Below are 17,083 nucleotides of genomic sequence, written 5' to 3' on the forward strand. Positions count from 1 at the left end.
CTATTCAAATGCTTTAGTCACAGGCAGGGAGGCCTTCTTTCCTCTGACTTGAATGAAGGAGTGGAAAGATGACCAGATTCAGAGTCACTGTGGGAGACTTGAGCACCTGCTCTTTTTATTTAGAAAGAATAATTTAAAAAAAAAAAATGCAGCTCTTAGTAAATGAGCTCCAGAGCACTCCATTTCTCTATTGTCCGTGTGTTCCCTGAATTTTCTCTCACGTCCCTCAGGATGGCCCAGCGATGCGATATTTATGAAGGTAAAGACCAGGGCACTGCAGCTGGACTCCACTCTGCCTGGTTGGTGCTTGTGTCCTACTGGTTGTTGAATATTCTGATGATCTACATGGATCCAGCACATCCTCTTCTCCTGAGAGTCCTAGCCTCACGGTGTTAAATCCATCTGATTTAGAAGGAACACTGGAAATCTTGGTTTATTTAGTTAGTTAGTTCATTACTCAAGACTTTATTCATTTGAGAGAGAGCACGCGCACACAGAAGCAGGGGGAGGAGGAGAGGGAGAAGCAGGCTCCCTGCTGAGCAGGGAGCCCGATGCAGGGCTCCATCCCAAGACCCTGGGATCATGACCTGAGCCGAAGACAGATGCTTAACTAACTGAGCCACCTGGGCACCCCTGGAAATCTTGGTTTATACATCAAACATTACAAATGTTTTAGAGGTGGAAATGAATGTAAATATTGAAATACTTAAAATTTTAAAAAAGAAAAAGATTAGATTTGAAGAAAAGGGGACAGTGACAGGTGATGGTAGTTCTAGGCTGAAAGATCAGAACAGAAAAAAGCAGGGAAGCCTCTATGTTTGTGCTTGAGTTTAAGCGATTTTTAAACTGGTACTTCGCAGCCTAGGCATTGGTGGTCTTCTTTTTGCTTTCTAATAAGTAAGTGTGTAAGATTCTATATTACTCTGGATTTTGGTGAGAAGACAAATACACCAGTTGCAAAAAAACAAACACAACCCATTAATGCCATTATGCATGTTATTCAACTCTATTAATGCTTCTAGAGTGTAGTATTTCAACAGCTTGAGTTTCTTAATAATTTACTCCTACTATTGGGTAGGTTGCACATACAAATGTTGGGCATTTTTTTTTTACTTGCTGCCCAATCAGTCCGCCATTCATAAGGAGCTTCTGTTAGAAGGTGGGACATATCTTGCATTGGCTTATCTTCCTAATCCCACTCTGAGGAGTAGATGTCTAGGAGCTATTGGCCTAACTGATTGAAAATACAAATTCAGAAAAATCTAAACAGTTTCTGGTCAAGTTATGCCAACCTGTATTCATGCGGCAGATGCTGAGTATATAGAAATGAGTAAGATCCAAAATGATATGCACCTAAAATATCAGCTTATATTTATAGTACTTACCTTCGACTTATGGTAGAGTTTATATCAAAAAACAAATCCACTATTTCACTTAAATGTAGTCATTATAACTTGTTTCTTTTTCTAAGGGGAGAAAATTTGGACAATCTATGGGAAATTCTTTAGTATTGCTGACAATTCGTTTTCCTTATTTTTTCTTCCAGTGTCTCAGAGCAAAATAGTTGTACAAAAAACTTTAAATTTCATGAAACTATGAATCATTTATTCATCCAAAATATTTACGGAATTCCTAAACAGTGATAAATGCTGTTCCAGGTGCTGTGGATATGGCAGTGAACAAACAAATCCTATGGTAGAGTGATAGAGACAATGAATGAATGAATGAATGAATGAATGAATGAATGAATGAATGAATGATGGTCATTAGTGTAGAAGCCACTTTTAGGCAACAGGCTTGAGCAATGGAAACTTGATCAAGGCAAAAGGGCCTACAGTCAGCACCTAGCTGAATGCAAACAGGTTCATTAAGCGACCCACCTTGACATAGCCACAGGTCCTAACTAACCTATTACAACCTATTACAACTAGGCACAGTTCCTAAGATTACCAAAAAGGGAAAATTCCATACATTCCCGTACTCCCCCACTCCACCCTATAACTGTGGCCCCTCACCACTGCCTTGTCCCAGACAGTATCTCCCTCATTATCCTGTCTATCGCTCCCTTGCAAGGTATTCAGTAAACTTTTATCTCTTTTGAGATAAAAAAATTCATCTCTTTGGATGAATTCTTTCACCACCGGGGAGACTGGCCTCCATTTGTTCGGGACACCCTACATTTGCGCCCCCCCCCCATCCAACTGGAAGACACCACAGTTAGTGCTACAGAGAAAAGTAAAGCAGAGTAAGGGGGTGCAAAGAGAGGAGCAGCTGCTATTTGATCTGGGACGGACTCGAAAGACCTCTTTGATACTGTGACGTTTGAGGCAAGAACTGGATGTATGAGGGCGATCCATGATGGGGGGAAGAACATTCTGGGCAGAAGGAGCAGGGAGGTAGGGGCCCTGTAGGAGCACATGTGACATGATGGATAGGATTATAAAAATCCAGCTGACGGTAGTGGAGGTAGTGGGAGGTGGTCAGGTTATGCCTGTATTTTGACGAGATTTGTGGGTAGCTTGAATATGTGGTGTGAAAGAAAGACGAGGGTAAACATGGCTGCAGATTTGGGGCGTAAAGAACTGAACATGTGAACCTGCCATTGACGGAGATAGACCGCATAACAGTACTTGGTTTGTTCATCAGGGTTATCATACATAAAAATACAAGTCTCTAAACATTAGAATCACAGCTGGTACCATGAAATAGAGCACCGTGTCCCATTTCCTTTCTCCCACTCATTTGAGGCATATGCTTGTGTAAAGGGATGGCAGGCAGAACTGCACACAACATTTCCACCTTTGTTCTCTTTCTAGCTAGTAGGCATGATAAATGTGTGAAGGCAGCAACCTCTACCGGAATGACAGACCCGGACCTAGGAACAAATACAACGGGACGGACGTCATGTACCGGATGTTCCGTACAGCTTCTATACGTGTCATTTCTTCTTTAATTACTTTTATACTTAAAACCTTTCTTCCTTTGGCGATGTTTACTAATAAACCCCTTAATAACATTGAACTGTACCTGAGCCCATTGCTCCTAGATATAGCAGTTGGCAAGAAACCCATCCCTTTTTTTGTGTGTGTTAAGGGGAATGGCTTACTGCAAAGAGCTACACTTCTCCATGACTTAAGATTTGTAGATGCCCGCAGCCTCTGTTTACAAGGCCAGACACAGACAGACCTTCCAAATTCCTAGTCTTTGTTTCATTAATGATTAGCTGACCTGTTTGCTGAACTAACTTGACTTAACCAAAATTTAGTCAGACTTCCTCCCTCCTGTAGGCTCCAAGACATTGACCCACCCTAGAGCAATCATTGGAAAGCAGAGTAGCACCGCCTTCGTAGTCCCTATGGAGAAATGGTGAACCTCAGGAAGAAACATTCCTGATGAGCCATCCAAGGTCATTACCTACTTACCCTCCTCCCTCACACCCAGTTCCTTCTAATCTTGTTTATCCCCAGCCCCATAAAAGACGAGCCTTTCTACCTGTCCTTTGAGATGCTTCCAGATCTTACAATTAGGGCGTTCTCTCCATTGCAATCGCCCCCACTTTCTTAACGGCAATGCTCTTCTCTACATTGCAACAGTATTTTTGGATTGTATCTCTCCTCTAAGTCCAAATTTGTTTTCCACTTGAAAACCTTTACTAATTAGTAATTTACTTTGGTATATTTATATATTCATTCATTTATATTCAACAACTATTTATTAATTCTGTCTACTGTGTGCATTCCCGGGGATAAAGCAGTGAATAAGACAAATAAAATCCCTTCCCTGTTAGAGCTTACATTCTAGTTTGAGGAGTCAGCTGAATAAGTGAAATTTTTAGTAGTTCAGATGGTCCTTCATGCTACGGAGAAAATTAAATCTAGTGAGAGATGGGTTGTGTTGGGAGGATTATGTTTTTAAATAAAGTGGCTAGCTATACATCTAGGTTATTTCTACATTTTGAAAGAAAGTCGAGACTGCAGGTCTCTAAGCCTAAAGTCTAGAAATTGTAATTACTGCAGTTTATGAACACAAGTGATGCTCAAAGTCAAGTAAGAAGGTCCCCGAACCATTTGGAAAAGTTTATTCGCATTTATTTCAAATCAAGATCATAGAGGTAAGGAGTTAAGAAGTAAGATTTCCAAACTGGGGTCCTTCAGGATACAGTGATGTCCTCCAGCTGACATATTGAAGAGAAAGTCCCATTCCAAATTCCTCAGGCCACTGCTGTACTAGCAATAAAAGTGGGTGCTAAGCGGATCATCTCCAGCCCGTTTTTGGTCATTTTCTTGTGGATTTTTAGCACTCCAAAAGAAGACCGTGTCCTACTCAATTACTAACCAACCCCAAATGAAGATCAGTTGTTGTTTTAGGAAGTTATGTATTCTAGGATTTTCTTTAAAGAGTCAGTGATTCGAAGTGAAGTGTTTTGTAGTGTTTTGACAGTGTTTTGTAGCATTGTAACTTACTTAAGTAAAACATTTCCCTTTTAAATGCTTTGTGTTATACATCTGTCAGGCTCTGAGACACTTTAAATGTTTAAAAAATGACACTGTGACTCAGGGCAGGTTGAAAGCTTTTTGTTTCATGGAAGTGAAAGGCTGAAAATGTAAAGGCTCAAAGGCCATATTTATGAATTAATTGAGATTTTTATTAGTATTTGGTATGTTCCAAACAGAGGTGTCCATCCATAAGGAGGCAACATAAATCAAATGAAGACATAAGGATTGATTATGTCCAGGGTTCCCCAGATCAAGATACTAAATACCAAGGCAACAGTAACTATTCAATATTTCTTTTATACAGCACAAGAAAAGAGCCCAGGTGAAACCTTGGTATTTTTTTTCCCATTATATCTGGCCCAACATATTCCATCAGTGTCTAATAAATTTCTCATAACCGGCTTTAAAATAACACTGCAGAGCTTTCAAATAGGTGGCACTCAGAACAAAATGGATAAATTGGAAAGCTTATATCAAATCTAGTAGGTTGATCCTCTTTGGTACAAATACTCAGAAATAGAGCTGCTTCAACTCCCTAGGCACTTTAAAGGTAGCTGGCTGGTATTTAAACTCACTCTGGCATTATATCCCAGATCACTCAAGAAGCCATAATACAAGGTAATCACTAAGCTATTGTATCTTGCCCCCTAAATAATAGTAAATTATAAAAAGTGCTGAAATTGCTCGATATTGTCTAAGCTGTGTATAATCAGTGGTTACGTTTGTAGCACCTATCACTAAACTAGAGCAATATAGGATAACTCATGACGCTTGGAGTACTTCTAATGAGTATGTATAATACTTGAGCTTATCCTACTATGCTAAGGTATTAATAAAGGGGGCAGGGGAAATCATACTCTTAATTTGCAGTTTTCCTATTTTGTTCATATCAGAATCAGATTCAAAATTCAAACCTTCTCATTTCCTGTTCTAGTGTTCTACTCTTTTCTCAGTTTAGAAACACACATAAATAGTCAAATTTCTCATCTGAGCTCGCCACCATTGTCTGAATTTGTATGGTAAGATTTAGGCAGATGTTGCCAGGGTGATGGCCGAGCAAATGAGCAGATTTTAATTGATTTATTTGATTCGGTCTTCAAAAGACTTAAAAAAAACTCTGGAATATAGCTTCAGCTATTTCAGTTATAAAGACAGTCAATGCGATTATCTTTTGGGCAATTGACCAATTGAGCACTTGTCAACCTGGAAAACAATTTAAGCTTCAAGTGGTCAAATATTGACTATGTAGCTATGGCCTTTGTTATGGAGTATGACTTGAAATTAAAAATGGACTGAATCATTCACTGGTTGATGGATTGCATAGAGGTCGGAGCTGTCACGTGGCTTTCGAAAGGGGAGGATTTAGGAGAGGGTAATATCACTTATATTCACTAATGCTAGAAACTAACACAATTTCAAAGATGTGATGTGTGACACCAGATTCAAACACAGTTGCCTGCATCTAAAGTGAACTGTTTTTCTGTATTTTTCAAAGGGAATGGATTGTACTAAAAGCAGATGCCCAGATTCCACCTGTTTTTGCTAATTGCAGCAATTTTCAGTGGTTTCTAGTTGGAATGGCTGTTGTTTGCATTGCTGATGCAACCAGTTTGCCATTGGAAAATCTGCTGTACCAAATTAAACTCCTAGCAGCACAAACATTTATTTGTTTATTCATTCAGCAACAATTATCGAGGACCATTCTGTGAGAAGACTATACGTGGTACTGGGGTTACGTTGTAAATAAGGCTCCATTCTAAAGGAACTTTCTCTCTAGTATGTCATATAAATAAGTAAACATTTATAATTGAGTGTAATATTTACTATGTTAATATAAGTTCAGGATGTATGGGACCTAATGACAGTCACCCAATCAATCTTGACTTAGGACTTCTCAGAAAAAGTGGAGTCTAAGCTGAGACAGGAAAAATGAGTAGGAGTTAGTCAGGTAGAGGTGACAATGTGGAGAAAAGTGTTTTCCACTCAGAAGGACCACCGTAAGCAAAGCTCCTTTCTTGAGAGGGAGCAGGGGACCAAACCAGAGAATTTGCCTGTCATGAGAAGATCGTGGATTCCCGGGGCTGGAGAGGAGAACTGGGGCCATGTGATGAAAAGCATTGTCAAACATTAAAAGCATATGGAATCTTATCCAGAGTTCAGCGAAGGACTCTTGAAGGTTTCTAAGTAAAACATGGGAATAGCAGAAGCTTTAAGGGTGGGGGAGAAATTCATTAGCAAAACTTAAAAAGAAAAAGAGAAAACACAACAAATTTTATCATTAATCATCTATCTATTTACTCTACCAGAATAATAAAATACAGCCGAGACTGAGAGCTTATAGTATGGATATTCTATATTTTTCAGCACTGTGTGGTAGAGTTTTTGTGACTAATTATAGTGTCTATTTGAATGCATCATGCCCCATATTGCATGAAGAGTTCTATCTCTCTTCGGCAGGCTCAAAAAGACAGCCAAATAACAGCTTTGTGTATATAATTTCTTTCCCAAATTTAAATTTTAAAATAAGTAAGGAAAATTGCAATAGCACAATTCTTCTCTTCTGTGAGAATGAACTTTGTTTTTAATTCCAGCCAAATATGAGAGTGAATAATTATAGTAAAGCCAACTTTACTGTATACATCTGGTTCTTTCCATGATTGCCTTAATTATGGGGTAAAATCCCTAGGAAACAAAGAATAATTTTTACTGGAACAGATTATATTATTACATTTTGTGAACTTGTGAGGCTTTGTTAAATTATTATTTTTTTCAAGCTTAAACACATGAATCTTGGAATACTGAGGGTCTGTTGCAGCACTTTCAGAATATTCAAGCTTCAGGTTCTACCTCACTTTGGGAAGTTCCCGAGACATCACCCTGCGATGCCTGTCATTGGAAATGTGACTCATTAAAGCCTGGATCTACCTATTCCTATCCCAGAATAAGGCCATATCAAAGACATTTAGTCCAAAAGATAAAGTAATTTCTAAGGAAGTCATCTCTTAATAATGTATAGCAGGGCTACCAGATTTAGAAAAAGAGAGAGAGAGAATGAATGAACCAAACAGATGACCCAGCATTTGAGAGGTACTCACACGAAAATATTATCTGTTGTTTATTTGATATTCAAATTTAACTGGACATCAGTATTAGAGAAAACCCAGTTTTCGCCCCCTTCATGTCTCCTTAACTTTCATAGAGAACAATGCTGACACTTCTGGTTACCAGATGTGTGGGGATTTTCCCCCACCAAGCAATTCTCAAGACATACCCCGGGTGTCCTACAACTTAGCTCAATTCTGAAACTTTCTACCTGAAGATAGCCTCAGATCCCACATTAATGAATCAGTCCCACAAGACTGCTCCTACCAAACTTCAGATATCAACTTCAAGTCTGACTGTCACCTGTACTTCTGACCCATCTGAGGTTCCCATGACTACCTACTTGGGTTCGATTAATATGCTCAAGTGGCTCACAGAACTCAGGGAAACACTTGGGTTTACCAGTTCATTAAAGGATATGAGAAAGAATGCAGACAAACAGCCAGATGACAATGTATACAGGGTGGGATCTGGGAGTGTCTTTAGTGCAGGAGCCTCTGGCCCCATGGAGATAAGGTGTGTCATCCTTCCAGTTTGTGGCTTTGTTCATCCACCTGGAAGCTCTCCAAACCGTATCGTACTTTGGGGATTTTATGGACACTTCCTCACAAGGCATCTGCTATCTCTCTGGAGGATGGGAGATGGGGCCAACATTTCTAAGCTTCTGATCATGAGTTGGTGTTTCTGGTGCCCAGCCTCCATCCAGGAGCCAACAGGAACCCACCCAGAGTGACCTCACTAGAGTAAAAGATACTCCTAGTTGCTCTTATCATTTAGGAATTTACAAGGGATTCAGGAATTCTACGTCAGGAACTGTGGGCAGAGACTGACATAAGTATTTTCTATTATCTCACAATATTCTATTTTGGGGGAAGCAACCCTGCAAAAGGGGGGTCTAGGAACATTCTCCATGGAGAATCTTACATTCCCCTTTCTTTTCTACTCACTTCCATCACATGTGCTGCAGAGTTTCTCTTTCCACATCTTTTTCACGGTTTCTCCCTTTGGTATAATGTCCAGTCCTTCCTAGGTCTCTCCCATGCTGTCTCTCAATCCATTCTTTTATCCTATGGATTAATCTAGTTTCTCTACAGCAAAATGGCATATCTGCTCTTTAGGAAGGGGAAAGGAGGGAGAAGACAGTTGTGCCAATCACCAGACCTTCTGTGGAGGACTGGGGGGGGGGGCGTAGAAAGAAGATGAACATTCACCCATTTTTGTCCCTTTACATATACAGAAATCCTAATACCAGTGCAACTAGTCCTCTTATTTCTAAGGTACTAACCACATTTTTTGCATCTATGTCAGTGAAGTCTAAAAGTAAAATAAGTTTTGTCAAAATGAAAAAATAGTTCTATGACTATTAGGCAATTAAATTAGCTTCTTGAACTTAAATTATTTTCTGCTCTGCTCTAGATTGTATTCTTGTTTTTATTTTCGCTTCACTATCCATGTGCTATTCTAAATCTTAGCGTAATTCCTTTTCTTAGAAATCAAAGTTAGGCTTTGAAATTACAGTTAATTATGTTTCTAAATTGTCAAACAAAAGAATTCACCTGTAAATTAAAACACAAGAAAAATGTGATCTCTCAGTAATATTCAGAGTTGGGAATTACAGACAATATTCATTAAAGACTGAAATGGGGAACAAAATGATCACAATGCCATTTTTTGTTCTTGAGACAAATCCAAGAGTACTTTTTTCTAATTCTTTGTGATTTAAAAAGGGCTTTGACAGCTGATTGTGTTTATATTTCATGGAAAATTTCAGGTTTATTGTAGAAAATTGTAACACTGTTAGCAATAATGGCAAAGCCAAATGTTTACCATATAATTACCATTCTCCTAGCAAATTTATGGTTAGGGAGAAAGAAAATTAGACAAAGAACCTCTCAAAAATTATATGTGTCAAGGCCCTTTGTCCAAAGACGAAATAATAGGAGTATTTCAGAATAATCATTATAATTTTAAGAAGACATTACGATCTTTGGTCCCTCATAATTTTGTTGTTGTTTTTTTTTTTTTTTAATTTGGGGACATTTTGGAAGGAGACAGGTTAATTAATCAGTATAAAAATATCCGAGGAGAGAGGTCAATATTCTAAGATTTAAAATATCTGCCTCAAAATATCCATCGATTTCTCTATGGACTCTTCCTTCAGATGGTCCAGTTGTTCTTTCTGTCTCTTCCAACTACCAACACCAAGGGAGAGGATTTTCTTATAGTCTTAGATTATTGTGATACCCCAGTCAGCCAGTCCAACCTCTCCTCATCCAGCTTTTATTCTATAAGATTAGTTTTCCTGAATGATTATTTTCATTATATGTAATAATAAGCTTTTATATAATCATTTCTTCAAATGTGCACCCCTCATTCTTTCTGTTCACGTGAAACTTACCCCTTCATTCCAGTGTGGCCATTGCCAACAACACTCTGTGGTTAAATCCTTCACGAAAACCACTGACTGACAAAAAGAGCTTTGGACCAGAAGTTAGAAGTCCTGGCCCCGACCTTTCTTGCTGCCTGAACTTGGGTAACTCATTCACTTTAAGCCTCAGTTTCCTTATCTGTGAGTCAAGGATAATAATTCCTATGTCAGAGAATGATGTGAAGAGCAGCAAATTGAAGAATTCTACCATTCGATAAGTAGGTCAATCAATATATTTTATTTGATGGATTGTTAACTCTTTTTAAAGACTTTCCATGGCTCTTTTTTGCCTCCTGGACCTATCAAGTTGAGATTCATGATCCTGAAATGTTAAACCCCATATCGTCTGGCCCAATCCTACCTATGCAACTTTTCAATTATCATTCACAATCATCAAATGTATGTTATGTGCTGGACACTGTGACAAACCCTTTGTACCCATTTTTGCATTTAGACAGCACAACTGTACTAGAAGGAAGTGCCATTTTCATGCCCTTCTATGGATGAAGAAATGAGGTCTGGAGAAGTTAGATAACTTGCCCAAAGTTAAATGGCTGGTGAGGGGCAAAATCAATATTTGAACCTAGGTAGTTCAATAACAGAATGTGATGTTTTAGCCATTGAGCTATACTCTGCAAAGAAATTTCTGTTTTGGCTAGGCTAATTGTTGTCACTGAACACATACTATATATATATATATGTGTGTGTGTGTGTGTGTGTGTATATATATACACACACACACAGACACAGAGACTACACACACGTGTGTACCTTCAGGTATATCTATTTATATCTCAGTGCTGCTTCTTTTCCCTTTCTCTCTGCATCTTCAGAATCTACTACTATAACTTTGTGCCTTTTCCATTCTCTACTGCACTCAAGCCTAAGCTCTCTGGAATTCAGCGAGCACTTTTGTATTGTACTGACCAGAACCATGCTGGATCGTATTACTTTTTTTTTTCTCTGATCCAGTCATGTTTAGAAACTGCAAAAATGGACCTTCCTCAGTAGGAAAGACCATGTCTTCTACCTTCTTTGCACCTCCTAAAATGTGTAGAAAAAGCAATGGACAGTAGATGGTATACAAATACATAAAAAGAAAAATTGTTAAATTCCGAAATAGTCATTTGAGATTTACAGCCGTGCATTGTTACAGAGGCTGTCTACTCAGCTCCTAGAAATCTTTTCAGAACAAACTTTCTTGAATGAGTCCAGCTTATGGCAAATACTTTGTCCTCTTCTAAGCTACTCTTCTGCTGACTGCAGTGTTTCCTCCCATGGCAACACCTGGCAAAACCATAGTGCAGTATAACAAGAAGGTTATTAGTATTAATTCTGTCAAGATATAGAACATTTCCTTTGTCATAAGGATTTATAGGCGTAGGTCCTAAAATTAAGGCCCAATATTGTGTTGCTTTCTTATCTGGGAAAATAAAAGACACTGGAGTGGCCTAATCATAAGTTCCCCTTTCCATTCTGCTCCTGTAGATAAGGTCCTCTAGCCAAACAACCCTCTTTATCATGGGGACCAGCACAGTTCCTGCTTATCCCTGAGTTGTGAGCTCCAGTTTCCTGGCTGACCGTGGACTTATTCAAATTACAACCAAGGGTCACTCTATCCTCTTGATATGGCAAAACCTCCCTCCAACAACCTCTGGTTGTTCACTCTGTTCCCTAGTGGAACCCCCACTGTGGTCCTGCATGGTGCAGTGTTCTCCTTCCCTGGGCCAGGTATATGTGACTAAAAAGCTGCAGTTAATCTCATTTGCCTAGTGTGGGTGTCATGCATTTGGCCATCTCTGCGAGTGGAGGGTGGGAATCTATTCCTTCCTAATGGGAATAAGGGAGGTGATTAAGACAGAACTTCTCTTGTAGCCTGTAGCCTTTTATACCGATACTACTTCCCTTTTACTCCCACCCCCTTCTTCATCCCTGGTGTCCACTAATCTGTTCTCCATTTCTATGATTTTTTTTTTACCTCAAGAATGTTCATTGGAATTATACACTGTATAAACTTTTGGGATTGGCTTTTTTCGTTCAGCATCATTCTCTGGAATTCATCCAGATTCTACATGTATCAATACTCTGTTTCTTTTTATTATTGAGTAGAATTTCAAAGTATAGATGCACCACTGTTTGTTTAACCATTTATTGAAGGACATCTGGATTGCTTCCAGGTTTTGGTTCTTATTAATAAAGCTGAGATAAACATTCATGTACAGAATTTGTGTGAACATAAGTTTTAATTTCCCTTGGGTAAATGCCCAAGAGTGCAATTGTTGAGTCACATGGCAGTTGCGCATTTAGTTTTTTAAGAAACTGCCAAACTGTTTTCCATAATGGCTGTACCATTTCACATGTCCACCAGCAGTTTACTAGTAATTCAGTTCTTTCTCATTCTCACCATCCTTTGTGGTTCTCACTACTATTTTAGCCCTTCTGATAGGTATGTAGTTTTATCCCATCGTGATTTTAAATTGAATTTCCTTAATGGTTAATGATATTGAACATCTTTTCATGTGTTTATTTGCCTTCTCTGTATCCTTTCTGGTGAAATGTCTCTTCATATCTTTTGTCCATTTTTGAGTTGGATTTTGTGTCCTTTTACTGCTGAGTTTTGAGAGTTCTTTGTATATTCTGGATACTAGTCCCTGACCAGATATGTGGTTTGCAAATATTTTTTCCCATTCTGTACATCAGATGACTTTTTAAAAAATCTCTGGAGTTAGTTGTAGTAATCTTCGTGATTAGTAGATTGAAAAGGGGTACCTTCGTTTTGAGAATCTCCTGCAGGGTTAAAATGAAATACTAAAAACATACCAATTAATACTATAAATATACTAATCATATCAGTGTGCTAGAGTGAAACGAACCCCAGATTGTAAATTGAAGAATTTGATTCTAGTGTTCAGTCAATGAAGGGAAGTTGCTTGGCTTCTCAGGGCCTGTTTCTTTATTGGTAAGGAAGGATTAGGCACTTAAAATACTCCCCTCTTCTACCATTCTATGATTCTAAGTTTAGAAGTTAAGCTGCATGAAGTTCATTTTCCTTTCAAGGCAAAGATAGTAACTTCTAGGTTTCAAGACAACTGAGAGCCATAGATGGAATATCTTTTTCCTTTTTATTAATTGAGAAATCTTCAAAATAGCACATTCCAACAATGAACTTTAGAATTCTCCTGGCATTGTCCCTTAGTGGAAGTATTATATTTCATCCTCTTTTGTTTGCAAAGTAAAAGTTTTGATTTTGATGGAGTCAAGTTTATCACGTTTTCCTTTTATGGATCATGCATTTGGTATCAAGTCTAAGAATCCTTTGATAAGCCCAAGATGTAGAAGATTTTCTAAAACAGATTATTTTACATTTAAGTCTGTGATCCATTTAGAGTTAATTTTTGTATACTGTGTGAAACTTGGATTGAGGTTCTTTTTCCATCTCCCTATGGATAACCAATTACTCAAGCATCATTTATTGAAAAGGCTATTTTTATTCATTGAATTACTTTTGCATCTTTGTCAAAAGTAAGTTTGTATATTTGAATGGGTCTATTTCTGAATCCTCTATTCCATTTCATTGGTTTATGTTTATCCTGCCACCAATACTACCTGGTCTTGAATATTGTACAGATATAAAAAATCTTGAAATTAGAATATTTCTTTCCACTTTTTCTTTTTTCATATTATTTTAACTACTTTAATTCCTTTGTCTTTGCAAATAAATTTTAGAATTATCTTGTCTATATCTACAAAAAAAAATAATGCTGCATTTCTGATAGGGATTGCATTAATGTATATAGATTTTAATGTATATAGATTCTTCCAGGAAATTCTGGATCTCTCAATTTATATAGATCTTTGATTTCTTTCACTAGTGTTATAGTTTTTAGTGTACAAATTCTGTTAGATTTTTACCTGAATATATCATTTCTTTGAGCAATTGTAAATGGTATTACATTTTAAAACTTTTGGTGCCCTGATGTTCATTGTTAATACATGAAAATATAATTGGCCTTTATATGTTTATCTCATATCCTGTGACCTTGCTGAATTTCCCTGTTGATTCTATTATTTTAAAATATTCTTTTGGATTTTGAACATAGACAATTACATCAGCTGTAAAGAAATGTAAAGGAACAGTTTCATTTTTCTTTTGTAATTTGTATGCTTTCATTTCCTTTTCTTGTCCTATTGCATTGGCTATAACTTTTAGCACCGTGTTGCATAGGGGTGATGAAAGCATGCATTATTGTCTTATTTCCAGTCTCAGGGAGAAAGAACTTAGTCTTTTACCATTATATATGTTAGCTCAAGGGTTCTGAAGATGTTCTTTATTAATTTGAGGTAATTTCCCTCTATTCCTATTTTTCTAAGAGTTTTTATCATAAATGCATATTGAATTATATCAAATAATTTTTCTGTAAAGGTTCATAAGAGTCTACAATTTTTCTTCTTTAGCTTGTTAATATGGTGGATTATACTGATTGTTTCTCTAATTTTGAGCTAATCTTGCATTCTGGGAATAAATACCAGTTGGTCATGCTGTATAATCCTCTGTATATATTGCTGGACTCTATTTCTTAAATTTTTAAAGAATTATTTTTGTCTATATTCATAAGGAATATTGATATGTCATTTTCCTTTATTGGGCTATTGTCTGATTTTGATATCTGGGTAATATTAATGTCAAGAAATAAACTGGGATGTATTTCCTTCCCTTGTACTTTCTGGAAGAGGTTGTTTATAATTAGTGCTAATTCTTCCTTAAACATTTCCGTCATTACTTCTTCCAGTACTTTTTTAGTGATGCTTTCTTTCTTCTCCCTTTTAGGAATTCCCATGAGAGTATTGTTAGATCTTGTGTTCTAGTCAACAGGTTCTAGAGACTTGTCCATTTTTTAAAAATTTACTTATTTTCTCTCTGTTGTCCAGGTTTGTTCCTATTGCTGTGTCTTCAAATTTTCGGATTCTTTGTTCTGTCTTGTTTCCTCCATTTTGTTGATAAGGTCATTGCTTGAGTTTTACTTTTTTTCCATTGTTGTATTTTTTCAGTTCTAAAATTTTCATTTGATTTTCTTTATATCTCCTACAGAAACATTCTGTCTCCTGACTTTCTATTTTTTCATTTGTCTTAAATGTGTACTTGATTGCTTATTGAAACATTTTTATGATGGCTGCCTTCAAATATTTGTCATGTAGTTATAACATCTCTGTCATCATGGGGTTGGCATCCATTGATTGTCTTTTTTCCATTTAGTTTGGGATCTTCCTGGTTCTTTGTATGATGCATGCTTTTAGATTATACTTGGACTTTTTGGGTATTATGTAAGCCTGAATCTTATTTAACTTTTACGTTTTGGATGGCATCCTTTCACACTGCTATGTCAGGAAAGTATGTTTACTGTTTTGTTATTGTCAGGTGGAAGTAGAAGTCTCCATTCTCCTCTCAGTCTCCATTAATACCCAGAGCAGGAGGTGGGCTCCTTATTGCTAGATGAGTGTGGGAATACTAGGCCACAAATAACCTCCACTGATATGATAGTTCCATTGCTGGAAAGGGTAATAGTGTACCATTACTACTCCCATGTGTCTTTTACTGACATTACAAGTTGGGGCAGGGACCTTATTACCACCACTAAGTGTTGGTAAAATTTCTGACTTTCCGCCAGGCATCTTCTGACATCACCCTAATGGAGAATAGGACTATAGCATCATTATCGGCAGGTAGATCTGAAAGTACAAACTTTTCATGTGGTCTTCATCGACATTGCAGCTAGGGGGATGGTGGGTTTCTTACTGTCCCATAGGGATAAAAGTCCTAATTCCCTACTCAGCCCTCCCTGACACCAGGTGGGGGGGGGGAGGTTTAGAGTACCACACTACAGTCCAGAAAGGGTGAAAACTGAAGCTCCCACTTAACTGTTGCTGGCATAGGTGAAGGTGCCTGCACAGTTCTTTCTGTGAAGGTTCAGAATAGACTGTTACTGTCTAAAAGTTTTCTGTCTTGCTGGGCAGCTCTTCCCTGGCCCTTTGTACAGATCAGGCTTTGGTTGGGGCTTTTTGCCCATGCACTTTGGCATTGTGACAGCCTATGTGGTATATACAGAAAACCTAGGGAACTCATCACCCTGTTGTTCCTAAGGCTCTACTTGCCTAAGCAACTTTCATTCTTCTTATGCTTCCTTTATACATGATTTCCAGGGTTTTGAGTTGTACTTGGTGATGAAAGCACATCCACTCAGTCTTCCCAGAAACGGGACTCCTCTGCTTTGTTTTTGTTTTACTTAGTGCTCTATTTACTGTGAATTAGTAGCATTCATGTCAGGAAAGAGTTTAGATTTTGATGAACACTTAATCAAAACATCAGAAATTTGCATTGAATGGCATTAATGATTGAGAATGCTTCAGGGAACATTAATTAATTTTTTCCTGAGAAAAACTAAAAAGGATAAAACATATACAGTATCAAGTGTACTTTCTGATGCACTGAAAAATCATTCAGTAAATGTATCTCACAGTTTTTTGGCTTTGTTTGGTTTTGTTTTATAGGATGTTGTAGTAGTTAACACTCTGGATTTGGAGTCTGGGGTGGTCTTACCACTAAATTAGTACCAGTGCTATTAGAAAATTGCTTAGCTGCTACTATTTCCAGTTCCCTGATTTGTCTTTTGGGGATGATAATAACAACACTTACTGTAAAATATTCGAGGTTAAAATGAAATAATTCAGGGACTAACTCTGATTCATTTCTCACTGACACATAGTAAGTGCTTAATATATATTAATAGCTATTGTGGCTGCTGCCACTATTATAGTAACTTACCCCAAAAGAAATACCTAAGGTGCAGCTCTTCAGAAGCAGTTAGGGGATAGTGAGAGGAGCGCATTCTTTTGTTTCTTAACGTTTCTGAAGTAGAGTGTGACGCTCAGCTAGTGAAACTGGCACTGACCATTGCCTGGTGTATTTACCTCTTCTAAAGGCGGCAAAAGGAGGAATATATTCATGTCTCTTAGAAATTAATGTTTCTCATCTCTCTTGTTTTTATAATTTCTCAAACTC

Source organism: Ursus maritimus, unplaced genomic scaffold (assembly GCF_017311325.1).
Source record: "Ursus maritimus isolate PB19 unplaced genomic scaffold, ASM1731132v1 scaffold_14, whole genome shotgun sequence".
NCBI classification, from domain to species: domain Eukaryota; kingdom Metazoa; phylum Chordata; class Mammalia; order Carnivora; family Ursidae; genus Ursus; species Ursus maritimus.